Below are 16,482 nucleotides of genomic sequence, written 5' to 3'. Positions count from 1 at the left end.
TTTCTCCCTGAATAGTACGGGTTGCCCCATCATGATCCACTTTGAGAAAAAGGAAACTGAACTCAGTAAAGTCACAACACACTTGGCCATCTGGTAAGTCCCGCTATGTGTATCCGGAGACCCTTAACTCCGTACATCTGGTCCCTCTGTGGGAACAGCTGGTCTGTCTTTCTGGGACATCTGTGGCACCACTAATGTAGGGATATTTACTCCCTTCTAATCTGTTTTAGGTCGTCATCTGTTTGTTGGCTTTGGGTTTGAGAATTCCCTCTGGTTGTCTATCTGCATTTTTGTTTTGTTTCTATCTGTTATTGCCCCTTTTAAGACATGGCCAATACTGCATCAGTCATGTAGGAAGTCTCCTGGAAAAGATCTTGGCTGGTCAACTTAAAGGTTTCTGTCTGTTGGCCATGGTTTGGAGGCTCCTCTCTGATTGTCTCTCTCTGTTTCTTTTTTGTATAATCTTGCAATTGAAATTTGTCTGTCAGAGGAAAAGTAATTTGAAGGGCCACCTATAGGTATAAGCCTGTCTAAGATAATGTTTTACTGTTTTGATCTGGCTTTTGAATAGTTTTTTGGATTATTGTACAATCTTGACATTGAAGTTGCTCTGTCAGGGGTAAGGTATATGAAAGAGATTCTGTATGTACAGACATTTATGCAGTTGCATGATAAGGGCTCTGAACAGTCAGAAACTAATTTGAAGGTGCCAGATGACAATGCCTCTGGTGTGCAAGGATAGCAGGACACCAGAAGAAAGGGTTCCAAAAAAATTTAAATCTTTTAAACCCAGAGCTGGCAATCCTAGCACTGTTTCTCAGCCTGGCCCCAGGCAGCCATAGAACATCTCACTGAGGGTCAAGGACACCAGCCCTAACCTGGGCAGGGAATCCCAGAAAATCTGCCTGGGCTGTAGAAAAATGGCCAAAGAGAACCTGGCCTCTGCCCTGCTCTCCTTTTGCCACTGGGGGGTGGAAGCTGCTGGCCACAAGGATGTGACGGTAGTTTCCAGCACTGTTTATGACATAGGGGAAGGAATAGTCTCCCCTTTTAAGATCTGATAGGATACCCCATTTGGCCAGGAGATATTCAGCATTGGGGCAAAGAAATTCTTTCTATAATAGTATCCCATTAAACTAAATACTACGGGGGGACTGGCAGACTAAATAACTGCATCCAGAAAAGAAGAAGACAGAAACTAAAGCCAACTTGTGTTTTGTAGGCAGCATCCACAAAAGAATTTTCAAAGAAGCTTAAAGAAAAGGATGGAAAGAGCCTCCTCCATTGCATATCAGTATGCCTAGTATAAGAAAAAAGCCCAAAAGGAGCCTCTGGATACAATTGACAGTGGGGAACTCACTTAAAGTTGATGGCATTGTGATAATGATAACAGAGACATATCAGGCTCAAAAATATCCTGTGCTCCAACCCCTTGAATGCAACCTGGGAGAAAAAAGATTAAGGCACAGTTTTTGTATATGCTGGATTGTTCAAACCTCTCCTGGGATGAAATTTGTTGTATAAATTAAAGGCATAAATAATATTCATAAGGACTATTTCAGAATATGAATTTAAGAAAGGGTCCAAAACTAGAAAAAGATGAAAGAAAGTTATATGTATGGAAATATATTTTAGTATAGAAAATTAGAAGGTAAAAGAAATGTGTCTGGATGAGAAAGTATTTTTGTCTGGTAAAGTAATAATCTTGGGCTAAAGTTCAAGATGAAAGAAAATTAAGCATGTAAAGTAGTGAATGTTTAAGTAACTTGCAGAAGGTTTGTGGAAAGTAAAAACTCAAAAAGTTTGTGTTTGTGGTGGTTAAATTGGCTATAATTAGCATAATCAGTTAAAGTTATTTGAACTTTAATGTACTGATGTGAAGCAAAGTCTGAAACATTGATCTGCTCTTATCTATCAAGATAATTTTCTTGTATTTGTTAAGGTTTTATTACTGGAAACTAAGTCTTAAAGTAATTAGGGTTTGTACCTGTTTTAAAGTTTTAAATGACTACTTTATAACTGTTAAAACAAACAACTGTTATTTAAGATATAACAATATAGTTGACACCCTACATATAGGCGACTAGGTATATGTGTGCATCTCAGAACTCTGTCTTAGCCTTGTCTAAGTGTTATGTAAAAGTTTATAAAATGAAAGTTTATGTAAGATTACTGGCAAGATAGCCAATAATTGTATCTGACATAGAAAGGCCACACTGTCATCTGAAGACCTGTTTTATAACTGTTTGCTTTCACTAAGTAAATTTCTGATCATTAACATTGTTTCCTAAATGTATAAGAGATTTAAGGCCATCCTTTGATTTTTGTTAACCCATATAGACCTGTGATTATTGTTACCATACACTCTGGATTCTAAATTGGACTTTAAAAGTTAGACTTAGTTAAGTGTAAAGCTTAGGCAAGCACTTTGCCAAGTTGGCATTCTACAAAACTAAAATTACGTATAGCAAAAGTCTCTGATTTGTATAAAAATAACAAATTTTGTTGGTATTTATTCATTTTATTGGATGTTTTATTGATGGATAAAGTAAACTGTTGTCAATAAGTTATATATATAATTTTGTGTTAAACACTGGAATTGGAATTGGAATGTATTTTTGGAAGATAATAAGGAGAGCCTGATCTGTTTAAAGGTGACATTGAAAAACATAGAAGTATTCTGCTACTTCTTCCACAAAAAGAAAGTTAAAAGCTCTCTTAACCTTTCTTTGAATCATGTTTCAGATATAAGGTTATACTGTATTATTTGTGAAGAGTCCCCCCTTACCTGAGATAAAGCCCTGCTTCCCACCTTATTCTGTATTAGAATGGCTCCAAAATAGGTTAGACTTCAGCTCATTTAAAGTTGTGTTCAAAAAGTTGATTTTTGTTGTAAAGATTACTATGATCTCAAACTGGGGATGCAATGTAAAGGTTTAAGATTATAAAAGTCATTTTTCTTGGTTCGTAGCTATTACACAAATTGAATATGTTTTTGCTTGTTAATTTCATTTTTTTGTGTGTTTTCCTTGAAAACTTCATAATTGTTGCCTATAAGTGTTTTACAGAGCATTGCTTCTTAAAAAAAAAAAAAATCTGGGTTAATTTGAGATAATAAGCCATCACCTATAGGACAGATAGTATATAATGCTGACTAATAATAACACAAATTAAATGAAAATGTAACAGTAAAATTATAGACATTAAAGTTATAACCTGTTACTCTCTCTTTAAGACTAGTGAAACTGGCTTCCTGAGTCTTTAAAATTAAAAACTTGAAGACCAAAGTCAAAGAAGTAAAAGGGTCAAAGAAAAAGCAGCCACATTTTGGCTCTTGCCCTCTAAGTTCAACCAGGATTCAGAGAACAACAGGAACCTTCTCTGGGCCTTGAAACTCTGGTGAGTCACCCAATCTGCTGATCAGGAAGATCAAGAGAACCCTAGAGAATAGGGAACCTACCAGGAGCATCATTGGAGCAGGAAATGTTCCTGATGCTTCCAAGAGAAGCAGGACCCTGACCCATCCTGGCCCAGTGGCCCTACTGGTAGAAGAAAGCTTAAGAAGCTGAGAGACTTCACATCCATCCCCCAAGAGTGATCTCTGAGGAATTTCAGCTGACTCTTAAGAGTAGATATGAACAAAGTCCGTTTTGACCAACTTGGTCTTAAACACCTGGCAGGAAACTATAGCCTAAGCACAGTTCTACATGGACATTTAAAAGGAATTTTTTTTTTAATGAAACTTAAGATGTACACTTGTGTCAGCCCTACCAAAGTAAATAAAGCTGAAGACTGTAGAGAAAGGGTTCTTGTGTGAGAGTATCTAATAATAATGATCACAAAGGACTCCAGAGTCACCAGTTTGTCCTGAGTTAATCTGAGCCTGATCTCATAAACTTACAAATCTTCCTAACTTCCTACATTGATAAACTCGATCTGTTTTTCACTGATATGATTATGAGTTATTGTCTTCATGGTTTTCAGAGACTGGCCTTAAATACTAGTTGCTTTTGTGCAACTAGTAATGTTTTCCTGTCTTATTTATTGATGTCTTAACATGATCCCTGCCCTATGTATGCCTTGTCTAACCACCTACCATTGGCCACTGTGGACCTCTGAACTTTTCTGATGCTGAATACCCTTAACCATCCATGCCCCACATGATAGAGAATAAGAACTTTGGGTTACTTCCTCCAGCTTTGTCCCTTTTCAGCAGGAAGCAGCTTGAAGATGTCATTGCCCATTTTTCCATAGGAATGGAATATATAAATTGACAGTGAGAATATGTAACAGTGGTCCACTTTATGCTTTGAGTATAGCCCCTGCTGCTCTGCAACTACAACTTAATTTTTAAATGGACATGTTTCTTTCTCTTCCTCTCTCCCTGCTCCTTCCTAATCTCTCCCCCTCCTTAATCTCAGGGGAAACAGGATTACCTTTCTTTCCCATCCTAAACAGAGTTATATATCCTTGAGTACACACCCACCATAGGAATGAAGTAATCCAGACTTGAGGATTGTACCAGAAGATCTCAGAAATGTCTATCTCCCAAATTAACAAGTGAATTACAACTCCAGAGAACACATGGAATGTAGCCTTTGGATCACCTCTTCAAAAGCCCCTGTTCCTGATGATGGGCAGAATCACAGCCTTTGGGACAGGAGTCCCCCGTGTTTCTCTTTTGATAGCAAAGCAATAAACCTTCTTTTTTTTCAAAATATTGATTAACTAATCAATTAATGATATTCAAAATCTCTCTTGCTCAAGCATCTCCAGTCCCAGAATTTACATCAAATTACCCAGAAGACATAGTCCTATAATGTTCATTATATACTATTCATGTCATACAATTACTCCATAAATGCTTTTTGAGTGAGAAAAATTTCATGAAAGAAAAAAATATTTGTTCTTTTGTCAGAATAAATGAATACTTTATTGTCAAGCCATAAATTATATAAAAACAAATACTAATGACAAGGAAGTTGAAACATTAAAACACATCGAGAAATTCTTATGCTTTGTAACAACTTCTAATAATGTATTTTGGGGGGATAAAAAAATAATAATTTATATCTTTAAAAAATTAGATGATTAAAAAACAGTTATATGAACACTTCCCTTCACACATCTGGCCTCATCATTCCTTCTAGGATTTTTAAGTCATATATATATATATATATATATATATATATATATATATATATATACATTTTTTTTCAATGTTGGAAATCAAACCTCAGGCTTATATGGTAGGAAAGCACTTTATCACTAAGCTACACCCCCAAGATCCACCTGATGGTATTCTTAGGGCACAGCCCTGATCATTCTATGCTTTTACTTCAAACTCAGTCTGGCATTCAGTTCATTCTCTGCACAGTCAGCTAGTTCATAGATGCTTTCTTCCACCACCAGAGACAATTAGCAGTTATCTAAACACATCTTTCCTTTTTTTTCCCACTTCCTGATTTTGTTCATGCTATTCCATCCTGAATGTTTTTCCTCCATTCCATGAGGGGTTCCTCATTCTTCAGCCACCATCATCTGCTGACTGAAATCCTAGCCAATATGCCAAGATCCAACTAAATGAGCCTTCTTTACAATCTCCCAAATTGGAACTATGTTATCTGTGGTCTATATCATTTGCAAATTTATTTTGTTGTCCTTTTATCATGAATCACTATTATCTGATTTAATTTGGTAGTTACTTATGTGTATATCCAGGTAAATGCCCTGATGTTTATTTTTTCTTTATCACCTAAAGTATTTAGTACACTATCTTGTTTGTAGAAATTGCTCAACTAGTAGGCATTGGACTGACATAAAAAGGCATATCTTATAGTTTTCTGTCTGTACAATTAAAAAGAACAAACACAAAGTGTTTTGTTTTAGGCATAATTGCATCCCAATGATTATATATCTATAGTATTGTTTAAAATTCACATGCCATTTGCCAGTAAATGGATGGATCTGAATAGTATCATGGTAAGTGAAATAACCCAATCCCAAAAAATCAAAGACCAAATATTCTTTCTGATATGTGGATGCTGACACACAATAAGAGGGGTGGAGGGAATAGAAGTTCATTAGATTAGATAAAGGGTAATGAAGGGAAGGGAGGAGAGATGGAAATAGAAAAGACAGTAGAATGAATCGGACATAAGTTTCCTGTGTTCATATATGAATACACGACCAGTGTGATTCCACATCATGTATGACCACAAGAAAGGGATCCTAACTAGAATAAATTATATTCCATGTATGTCAAAATGTACTCTATTGTCATGTATATCTAAAAAGAACAACTAAAAAATAAAATTCACCTGACAAAGAGGAATTTTTATTCTAAGTTTCCATAGGACATACATTATAGGAAATATATATGTCACATAATCTCAATGGATGTTAAGTACATATATGAAATATATATGTTTATACACACAGAAAACAATGATGAGAAATACAGCAACATATTATCTGTAGCTATCTTCAGATTAAGAAATAATGAAGGAATATATTTTATTCTTTATTTTTACCTTTACAAATTGTCTACAATGGTCATATATTACTTTTAGAGTCAAAGAGGAGACGTGTTATTTGAAAATATCTATGTAAGTTTATGTGTTCTTAGTCTAGTCCTGGGAACTGGGAGCCATTCAGATGCTCCTGAAGGACTGAGGCAGCCCAGTGACTGTGGGGTGTTATTTTCTGGCCAACTGCCCCAATCCAGAAACCATTCAGGCTCCTAATCTTTTGGAATACCTTTCCTGCCTGCTAGAATGCTGGTGGCATGAATATAGAAGAATCATATTACCTTGACTGCCAAAAAGCTGTGGAATACCGGTGAGACTCACACCAGCTCTTTATGCTGGGATGAAAAGCTGTTTAGAGTTGAAAGGCACATTATTTACAATTCTGTACCAGAACAAAAATGAATTAGTACTGGAACTAAAATATTACTTTTCCTTAAGGAATTTTTTTAGTACTTTATGTTGCATTCTTTTATTTGTTGCCTATTTGCCTGTTTATTGGCAGTGGGTGCAAGGATGTAAGAAAAACTAAAAAATTCTCCAAATTTTACACATAAGCCATGTCAATTATTATTTCCTTGCACCTGAAAGAATATAATGAAAAATAAATTGAAAGAATAAATATTGGAAAAGTGTTTCTAGAACATTGCCTGGAAAAGTTGCTGAGAAAAAAAAATGGTTGGAATAAAAATCATTTCAGAATTATGCAGCTAAATGAAGTTCTCATAGAAATTCATTTTAGATTTAAGTCCCTATGGACTTAAAGGTAAGTGACCAATATTTCTGATTCTCCTGATGATCAGTAATACACATACTGCAAACCAATTTTCACATAGCACAAAGCACTTTGTTCTCTGCAGGAGTTTAATAAGATCTGAGGACAAAAATCACCAGGCCTATTCACTGACCTATAAGCAAACCCTTATAGTTAAGATGCTGCGAAGTTTTCAAGTTTACAGTGAAAAGCATAGATAGATAGATAGATAGATAGATAGATAGATAGATGATTTATAGATTTTTTTCTCCAGAATCCAGGTGTCAGTTCTGAGCTAATAAGTCATAAAAGACACAGTATCTTGTTTGTTATGTTGATTTCTTGGATAATATCAATGTGACATTGATGAACTTTTATTAGTATGGTCAAATGAGATAGAAAAACCACTTTGAAGTATCAGCCAGCTCCTCTTCTCTCTTTCCTCTAGTCAAAGCGCTTCCTTTTGGTAGAGACACTCATTTTTCCCTAACTTCAACCACATGGATCTGGTCAGGCTTCCAGTTACAGCACCCAGACTGCAGAGGCCACACAGCCTGTGATCTAGGTGGAACCTATTATAGTAACTCCCACCTGGGACTCTATAACTGGAAGACAGTAGGGAGTGTGATTCGAGAAGAGCTTTTACTTTCCAGATGATAACTGGGTGGGCCTTCATGTCTGCAAATTCCACAACCACAGATTCAACCAAGAGCATTTGAAAATATCGGGGGAAAATTGCATCTGGGCTGAACAGATATAGACATTTCTTCCTTTACATCATTTCCTAAACAATACAGTATAATAATTACTGACATTGTATTAGGTATTATAAGTAACATAGAGGTGATTTAAAGTATATGAGAGGTTGGGCATAGGTTTTATACAAATAATATGCCATTTTATATAAGCAACTTGTGTTACATGTGGAGGTACTGGAATAGATCTTTCATGGATACTGAGGGACTATTGCATATGTGTTTGTAAACTGCAGCTGCTAGTAGCCTGGTTCTCTGTTACAGGTAAGAGCATGGTCTGTGAAAAAGATACAATTTTAATTTCTGGCCACATAGCAAGGGTTCAGGAACTCTGCACCTGAATTTAACATCTTCAATGAGATTCTGTCTTAGCAACTAAGCCTCAAGGGATTCTGGTTGGTGTTTCTATTTTTCTTTTAATATTATTTATTTATTTATTTATTTATTTATTTAGTGTTGAGTTCACAACTCACTTCTAAGCAGGGGACCAGGGAAGGGCCAAGATAAGCAAAGTTTCTAATACTTGTTCCTCTGTTGAATTTGGCACCTGAGCCTTCTGTCTGCATTTTTCTGTTTTTGGCTTTAAGTAGTGATCTACATGGATTCATGGCAAAGTTTACTTCAGATCACTGACTCTGAAGTGTACCAAGAAGTGTTCTCCAACACCACGCTGGGCCATGGACATCTTGGTGATACTTTCCAAGCCTGGCTCCATGTCTTTGCTAAGCTTAGGAAGTATTCTGCTGCTCTTACACCTCTTGACCAGAGGAAGGTGAAAGTATGTGAGGGTGCTTCAAATCTGACTACCTTGACCACACACTATATATTGCTCCATGCTATTCCAAGTTACAGAAAACACAGGGCTCTCTTCTCCACCCCTAGCTCCACCTAGAATAAGGAGTAATAGCTCTTTGTACTCTGATTCTCTCAGGTCTTAGATTCCTGTCAAACTCATTGAGAGATTCTGTTGTTCCTTCCTCACAGGTTTCAGTCTTGCAATATGAACTTCATTGGGTACTTTAAAATTCTTGTTCCATTAGATTAGATGAGTCAATATTATAAAACACATTCAATTTTAATGCCCACTATGTTTTGTTCAGTGATGGATGCTGAGCCCTCTGCTCAGGGGTTCAACAACTGAGCTCTCTTTGCTTCCCTTTGGTGTTCCTAGTTCCTATCTGGTGTGGGATAGCTCTCTTAGTTTTCAGAGCCTGAGTTCACTCCAGGACTGTGTTCTGTTTATAGGATAAACAGAAGTAAGTGCTGAGGGAAAACACACCAGATAATCAAAATATTCCTCCACACAGGGCACAATGCTCAGACAGGGAAGGAGCCTAGGGAAAAATGAGTCCTGATAGTGCCCCAGACCTGGCACTAAGCTCCAAGTGTCTCCTGGCTCTCAGTGGAACGGTTCTTCTGTTTTCTCCCAGCTACTTTAGCATCTACACTCAGTTCCATCTTGTTTCTGAATCTAATTCTGGTTATAATTGTATCACCTTTGCCCTTTAGAGTCCCACCCAAGATTAGCCAAAAAGGAGTAACTATTATTTTATGGAAACAGAAAGATTTCAACCAACAACAGGAAGAAGAAAACACCCAGAATCACCAGTACCTTTCCCATCTCTTATTCCATATCACTTCTTGACATGAGTTTCATTCCTCCTTAATGACCAACTTTCTTCACATAATGGAAAACATACTGAAACCATTCCCAGTTTTACTATCAACTGGTTTCTACCACCAGATAAAAGAAAAAATAAACCAGAGTTAAAAGTTTATTTTTTAAAAATTTCAATTAGAAATGTAAAGAGAAAGGAAATCCTTGAGTTTGGTAATTATTCTTCCATGCCATGTGAACAATAGCTTGTGTTCAGATTGTAACTATAAAACTTATGACTAAGCCTTGTAGCCCTTTTAAAGTTCCCTTTAAAAGTGTATGAAGAAGTTACTTTAGTTAGAAGGGAGTGAAGGGAGGGGAGGGGATATGAGGTAGGAAGTATAGTCAAATGAATCAGACGTTGTTACCCTATGTACATATATAACTATATGACCGGTGGGATTCTACATCATGTATAACCAGAAGAATGAGAAATTATACTCCATTTATATATGATGTATCAAAGTGCATTCTACTATCATGTATAACTAATTAAAACAAATAAATTTTTTAAAGTGTATGAAGAAAAGGATGAATTTTAAAATATTGCGTTGTGTCTTTTCTTAAACAGAGAAGAAAAAGTAATGAGAATAAAAACCACAAAAAATGTTTTTAAATAGATGAAACATTTTAAAATGTTTTAATGGCTTTGCAGCCAAAATTAAATGTGATAGGACACAACAAAGAAGGATACTGCTTTTTCAGCATGGAAAAATATTAAAGTCAAGGAGACTAAACCATGATAAATATATGCCCTACATTCTTGTACCCTACCCAAGGATAGGGTACTTCAAATTTTTTATCTCAATTATAGATCGAAGGTGCTTGACATTATGAAACACATTCAAACATTTAAAACACCAATAAACACAAATGTCCAATGCTGTTGCTTAGCGATAGAGTCATCTGTAAATGAGCTTTTGTAATTATTTAGAACCAAAAAGACTTTGGAAGAGTGAAAATGTAAATATTTCTAGATCTGTGAACATGGAGTTTCTGAGTCATTGTCACCAAACATCTGCAAGTCATTCAAGAACCTATTCAATCTCTTGCCCGTCCTCTGAGATTTACTCTGTGGCTCATTCTCTACCCCTCTCCACATTAGTTTCCCAGTGAAATATAATACAGGTCTGTGTTTGTGAGATTCAAAACACAACGTGGTATAACATCTCCTTATGTGGCAATAGGTACAGAAAATAACCACTTTAATTTTTATAGTTACTTTTATTTTCCCTGATCCTATTTCCCTTTTTACCAGAAATGGGACAATAAGTCATACAAACAATGAACCCCAGTAATCTGAGTGTCCGTTGTGACAGCCTTTGGCAACTTTCACCAGATTTGTAAGATTCCTGTGGTAAAATAAATTACAACTGGATTCCTTTAATGTTTCAAAGCTGAGTTCTCATTTAGATTAATGGTTCCAGATTCTCTCATTAAAAGTGAAATTTCAAAAATATGCAGAGAACCAGCATAGGTTTTCTGACTCTTTCTTTGCTAAGTAAAGATTTAGAGAAAGTGATGTACTCTAGTTTCAGCATAATTTTGTTTAAAAAATGGACATTTTTAAGGTCAATAAGTAAGTATATTAATTTAAAAGGGTGGGTTATCATTCTCAAGAACAGAAAGCTGACAATTTAATACTAATTGTGTTGTCAGAATTTTGATAGGAAACAGTACCCTCAAAGGGTCAAAATTAAAAAATAATTTCAGTAGACAATTCACTCAGGTATAGGAAAAGTTAAACACACACACACACACACACACACACACACACACACAAAGAGACTAGCCACAGCAGAAACCATTACTCCTCCTCAACCTGAAGGAATGAGGAAAGGAAATCATGGTTTCAGAGTGGAGAGAAGAAGTACACAGGAGCTGCAGATACAGCCACTCCCTGATAAGGAAAGAGTAAGGCTGAAGGTACTGATTTTGTTGCCACTGTGCCTGCACACAAATGGAAGTCAGGGGGCAAGGGAGCCTAAGCATTGAGCTCATAGTGGCAGCCTCCTGGAGCACAGAGAAGGCTAGAAAAGATAGAAAATGGAAGCATGGAACCATGGTGAGGTCCACTGGTTGTGCTTGGGAGGGGAGGGCATGGTATGGCAATTAGATAGAGAATAGGGTATGCCTATATATATTTTTTCATTTTAATTACAGGAAAGTTACAAGAGAAAATTTAAGATATCATATTGCTTGTAATTATACACTTGATACATTTGTCAATTAGTGGCTCCATATCCAATTGTAGGACATCAAGTGGTACTGAAATGGGCAACTTGTTCCAGGACTTTATTTTTAACTCACTCATAATTAAAAATTCAGCTCCAAAGAGGTCTAAAATAAAAGCAACACTCAACATTTTCATTTAGTTCGGAACATTTTTGAGTGAATTAAGGAGTGCCACAATATAATGGCCTCCACGGCTCAGGGACTTCTGCCCCAGAGGTTCCCAAACCTTGCTACCCATTGATAGCACCTGGGACCCTTTCAAAAAAATGCTGATGCCTGGCTCACATCGCCAGAAATTCTGACTTAATTGGTGTGGGGTGAAATTTGGCATAGTGATTTTTTTTCAATAAAGTTTTTTTTTGGGAAGTTGTAGATTTACAGAAAAATGGTAAAGATGGTAGCATTCTCATGTACCTTAAACCAAGTCTCCCTTCTTGCATCTTATTTGTACCATTATCATGGTACATTGGTTGCAATAAACCCAAACTGACCCATAATTATTAACTGAAGTCCACACTTTTTTGAGATTTCGATAGTTTTTACCATCTATTCTTTTTCAGTCCCAAGATTCCCTCCAGGATGCTGCATTATATGTAGCAAGTAAATCTCCTTAGGTTGCTTTTGATTATGACAATTTCTAAGAGTTTTCTTGTTTTTGATACCCTTGATAGCTTTGAGGAGTACTGGTTAGTACTGGTCATTTTGTAAAATGTCCTTCAACTACAGCTTTCCAATGTTGTTCTCATGGCTAGGCTCTTATCAGTTATGCTGAGAGGAAGACCATGGAGGTAAAGCACCATTCTTCTTATAGCACAAGAGTACATACTATCAACATGACTACCCTCAATCGATATTGGCTTTGATCACTTGGCTGAGGTGGTGTTATCAGGTTTCACCCCTTAAAGATACTCTTCTCCTCATTTCAAGCTTCACTTTTTGGAAAGAAATCACGATGTGCCACCCATGTTTAAGAAGTGGGGAGTTAAGTGATGCCTCCTTGAAGGTGGAGAATCTACATTATTTATTTGGAACTCTTCCGCACAGATCTATCTTTTACACCACTTATATACTTATTCAATCACTTATTTATATCAGAGTATGCATATCTTATATTTTGGATTATAATACAATACTACTTAATTTTGTTGCTTAATTGGTTCAAATTCCTGAATTAAAAACTCTTAATATTGGCTCATCTCTCTTTAATATGCCCCCATTATTGTATTTTTTAAGCATTTCTTTATGGCACTATGACATGCTACAGATTTATCTTGTATATTTTCTGAAAACAGTCATTTCTCCAAATATTCCTACTTCCTTTTATTGGAACAAACATTAATAAATATCTAGATGGGGTTCTAGGTGTCCTTGAATCTAGATCTTTTCAGCTGATGGTGGGAGATGGGGAGAATATGTAATATATAGCTAACCCTTGCATACAACATTTCTGCAAATGTTTCTACATGTCAACATCTGTATCTATAGTAATGTTACCATGAGTTCATGCTGATGTCCCCAACTCTAACCCATGACCACATGGATCATTCTCCCATGCTTACTTGTAAGCGCTTCCTTCAACAGTGGGAAATCTATCTGAATTCCATTTACTTAACTGTCCAATTCCAGGATCCATACGTGTTTGTTTAGGGATTGTTAACCTATTCCCCTATGGAAAAATGTTATAAACTAGGATATAGTATTTATGTATCATTCATTTTTCCTTTAGTCTTACAGTCTTCATTCATTTCCAAGGTTACTTAGGTTAGGCAACTTCCCTTACCCCAGACCCTTCAGTGAGGGTCTGTGTAACTTATTAGAAAATATAATTAAATTATTTGGTCATGTTCCATATTCTGGGATCCTCCAACTTCCTAAAGAATTTTTTTTCTACTTTTTCATACACTCTGTACAGTAAAGTTCTATGGGGTTTGACTAGTGCTGAGTGGGTACCCACCATTATAACATCATGCAAAACAGTCTCACCACTTACATAAAATATCCTCTGTGCTTCACTTATTAAACTTTCCTCCCTCCCTAAACCCCAGTAATGATGGATCTATTTGTAGTTTCCATAGTTATACATTTCCTTAATGTCCTATACATAAAATCATATATTATGTAGTCTTTACAGAATGGCTTCCTTCTTTTCCTATTTCTCTAACTTTCTGAGAACTCCCTCCATTTTTCCCTCCCTCATGTCTCTATTCCTCCATTCTTTTCTGTATTTATTTCATTCTGGGAGTTGGTTTCCTATACAAGTTAGTTCCTAGCAAATACCCTGTATGTCTCTGACATGTTACTCTCCTGAGTGATACACATCTCAGCCCCACAGCCTTCTTACCATTGTCCTGGAACATGTCAGGCTCCATCCCAGCTCAGGGTCTTTGCACTTGCTATTTCCTCTACCTGAGATTCTCTGCCTCCAGATATTTGGGCCTCCCTCCTTGTCTTACTCGTATTTGCCTAAATTTCACCTTCACAGTGAGGCCTTTATGACAGCAAAATTGCCACCTCCCATGTGAAATCTCCCTTATTTATTTTGCTCTGTAGCACTTACTCATATTTGGCAAATATTTTGCTTATTTGTTGTTAGAGCTTTTCTCCACCTACTAGCATCAATTCCATAAGGAAACTTCATCCTTAGCACCTAGGACAGCATTTAGACTGTACTAGTAATGACTAGGCAAATAAGTTTACAAAAGGTTGTGTTTACTGGCAACGGCTGCCATATCAAATTACCACCAAGTGGGTGTTTTAAACATCAGACATGTTTTTCTCACACTTCTGGAGGCTGGAGGTCCAAGATCAAGGACTCAGCAGGTTTGGTCTCTCCTGTGGCTATTCTTGGCTTGCAGATGGCTGCTTTCTCATTGTGTCCTCACCTCATCTTCTTTCTGTGCACCCACATCCCTTGTGTTTCTCTGTGTTCAAATTTTCTCTTTTTATGAGGACACGTATCATATTGGATAAGGATCTGCCCCAAAGACCCTTCCTCCAAGTTCATGCACATTCTGAGGTAGTGGGGGTTAGGACTTCAACTTACAAATTTCAAAGGGAATACAGTTCAGCCTACATTAATTGCTTTTTCAGTGGGACCAAACTGAGGACCACTGCAATTCTATCTCATATAACTTCTGCATTATCAGTGTTGCCCTGTTAAATATTCTTGTTACTTTTTCAAAAATAACATTCAATGATTTTTTTAAAGAATCCATCATCTCTTCTCAAGCATGGTTCTAAAAAAAAGGCTGAGGGGAAATAACCATATTTTAGGAGACTATGTGAGAAGAATATATCTAGAATATCCAACTTAGGCCCTTGTATTATACCTGACATATGAATCACCCTATTTGGCATTGCCACCTTATTTTTTTTTTCCTTATATAAATGATTATTGAAAGAAGAAAGCACAAGAAGTCACTCTAAAAATCCCTAATATTTGAAGGAGAGGCAAGAAATGGGAGCCCCACTATTTTGGATTAAATGGTATTCCCCCGTGAGATATGCTCAAATCCTAACCCCTGGTACCTCTTAACATGATGTTCTTTGTAAAAAGGGTCTATATAGATGTTATTGAATTAAGATGAGATCACTGTTGATTAGGGTGGGCCATAGTTCAATATAACAGATGCCCTTATAAAAGAGAAAAACAGAAATTCAAAGAGGAAAACATGGCAAACAGAGGGAAGATAGCCAAATGAAGATGAGGTTGGAACTATGCTACCAGAAGCTAAAGGTATGCCAGGGGCCATGAGAACCTAGAAGAGGAAAAAAAATGATCCTTCCACAGAAACTTCACATGGAGAATGGCCCTACCAACATCTTGTATGGACTTCAAGCCTCCGGAACTGTGAGATAAATTCATTTTAATCCAGTTTATATTACTTTTTAAAGGCAGTCCAGGGAAATGAATATGTATCCCACAAGAAGATTGAGAAGAAACCAGAAAGATAGTGAGAAAACTAGACTGTTTCAGAATTTGGAAGAAGAAACTGGATGGAGACATCTGTGTATTGTGAGCTACCCTAAACAGGCTAGATAGTATTCAAATGATAAAGTGTCCATTGAATTTAGCATTATGCAAATGTCTAGGAGTTTATTACCAATGTCATAAGAAATTGTCAGGCAACTTCAAAAAGTATAGAGATCACTTTCTGTTTGACAGGTTGAGGAAGATTTCATGGAGAATGTGACATTGAGATTGGAATTTAAATTAAGATTTCAATATGCAAAAAGGGAAAGTAGCAGCAGAAAAAAGGTGATTAAAATTAAGGAGGAAAAAATGCAGGACCAATAGAACATGAGCTCTTTATTAAGGAGATGTTATTTGGGGTCAGATCATGGATGTCCTTAAAAGTTATGATAAGAAGTTTTAATTCTTCTCTTGAAAATGGGGCATGACAAATTATTAAGTTAGGAAAGCTGTATATAAAACATTATAGAGGTATCATGATGTAAGCAAACAGTAAAGAAGATGGGCATGGTGGTTCATACCTGTAATCCCAGAGGCTCAGGAAGCTGAGGAATGAGGATCATGAGTTCAAAGCCAGCTTT

Source organism: Marmota flaviventris, chromosome 10 (assembly GCF_047511675.1).
Source record: "Marmota flaviventris isolate mMarFla1 chromosome 10, mMarFla1.hap1, whole genome shotgun sequence".
Classification (NCBI taxonomy): Eukaryota; Metazoa; Chordata; class Mammalia; order Rodentia; family Sciuridae; genus Marmota; species Marmota flaviventris.
The sequence above is the reverse complement of the archived record's forward strand: the minus strand, read 5'-3'. Positions refer to the sequence as shown.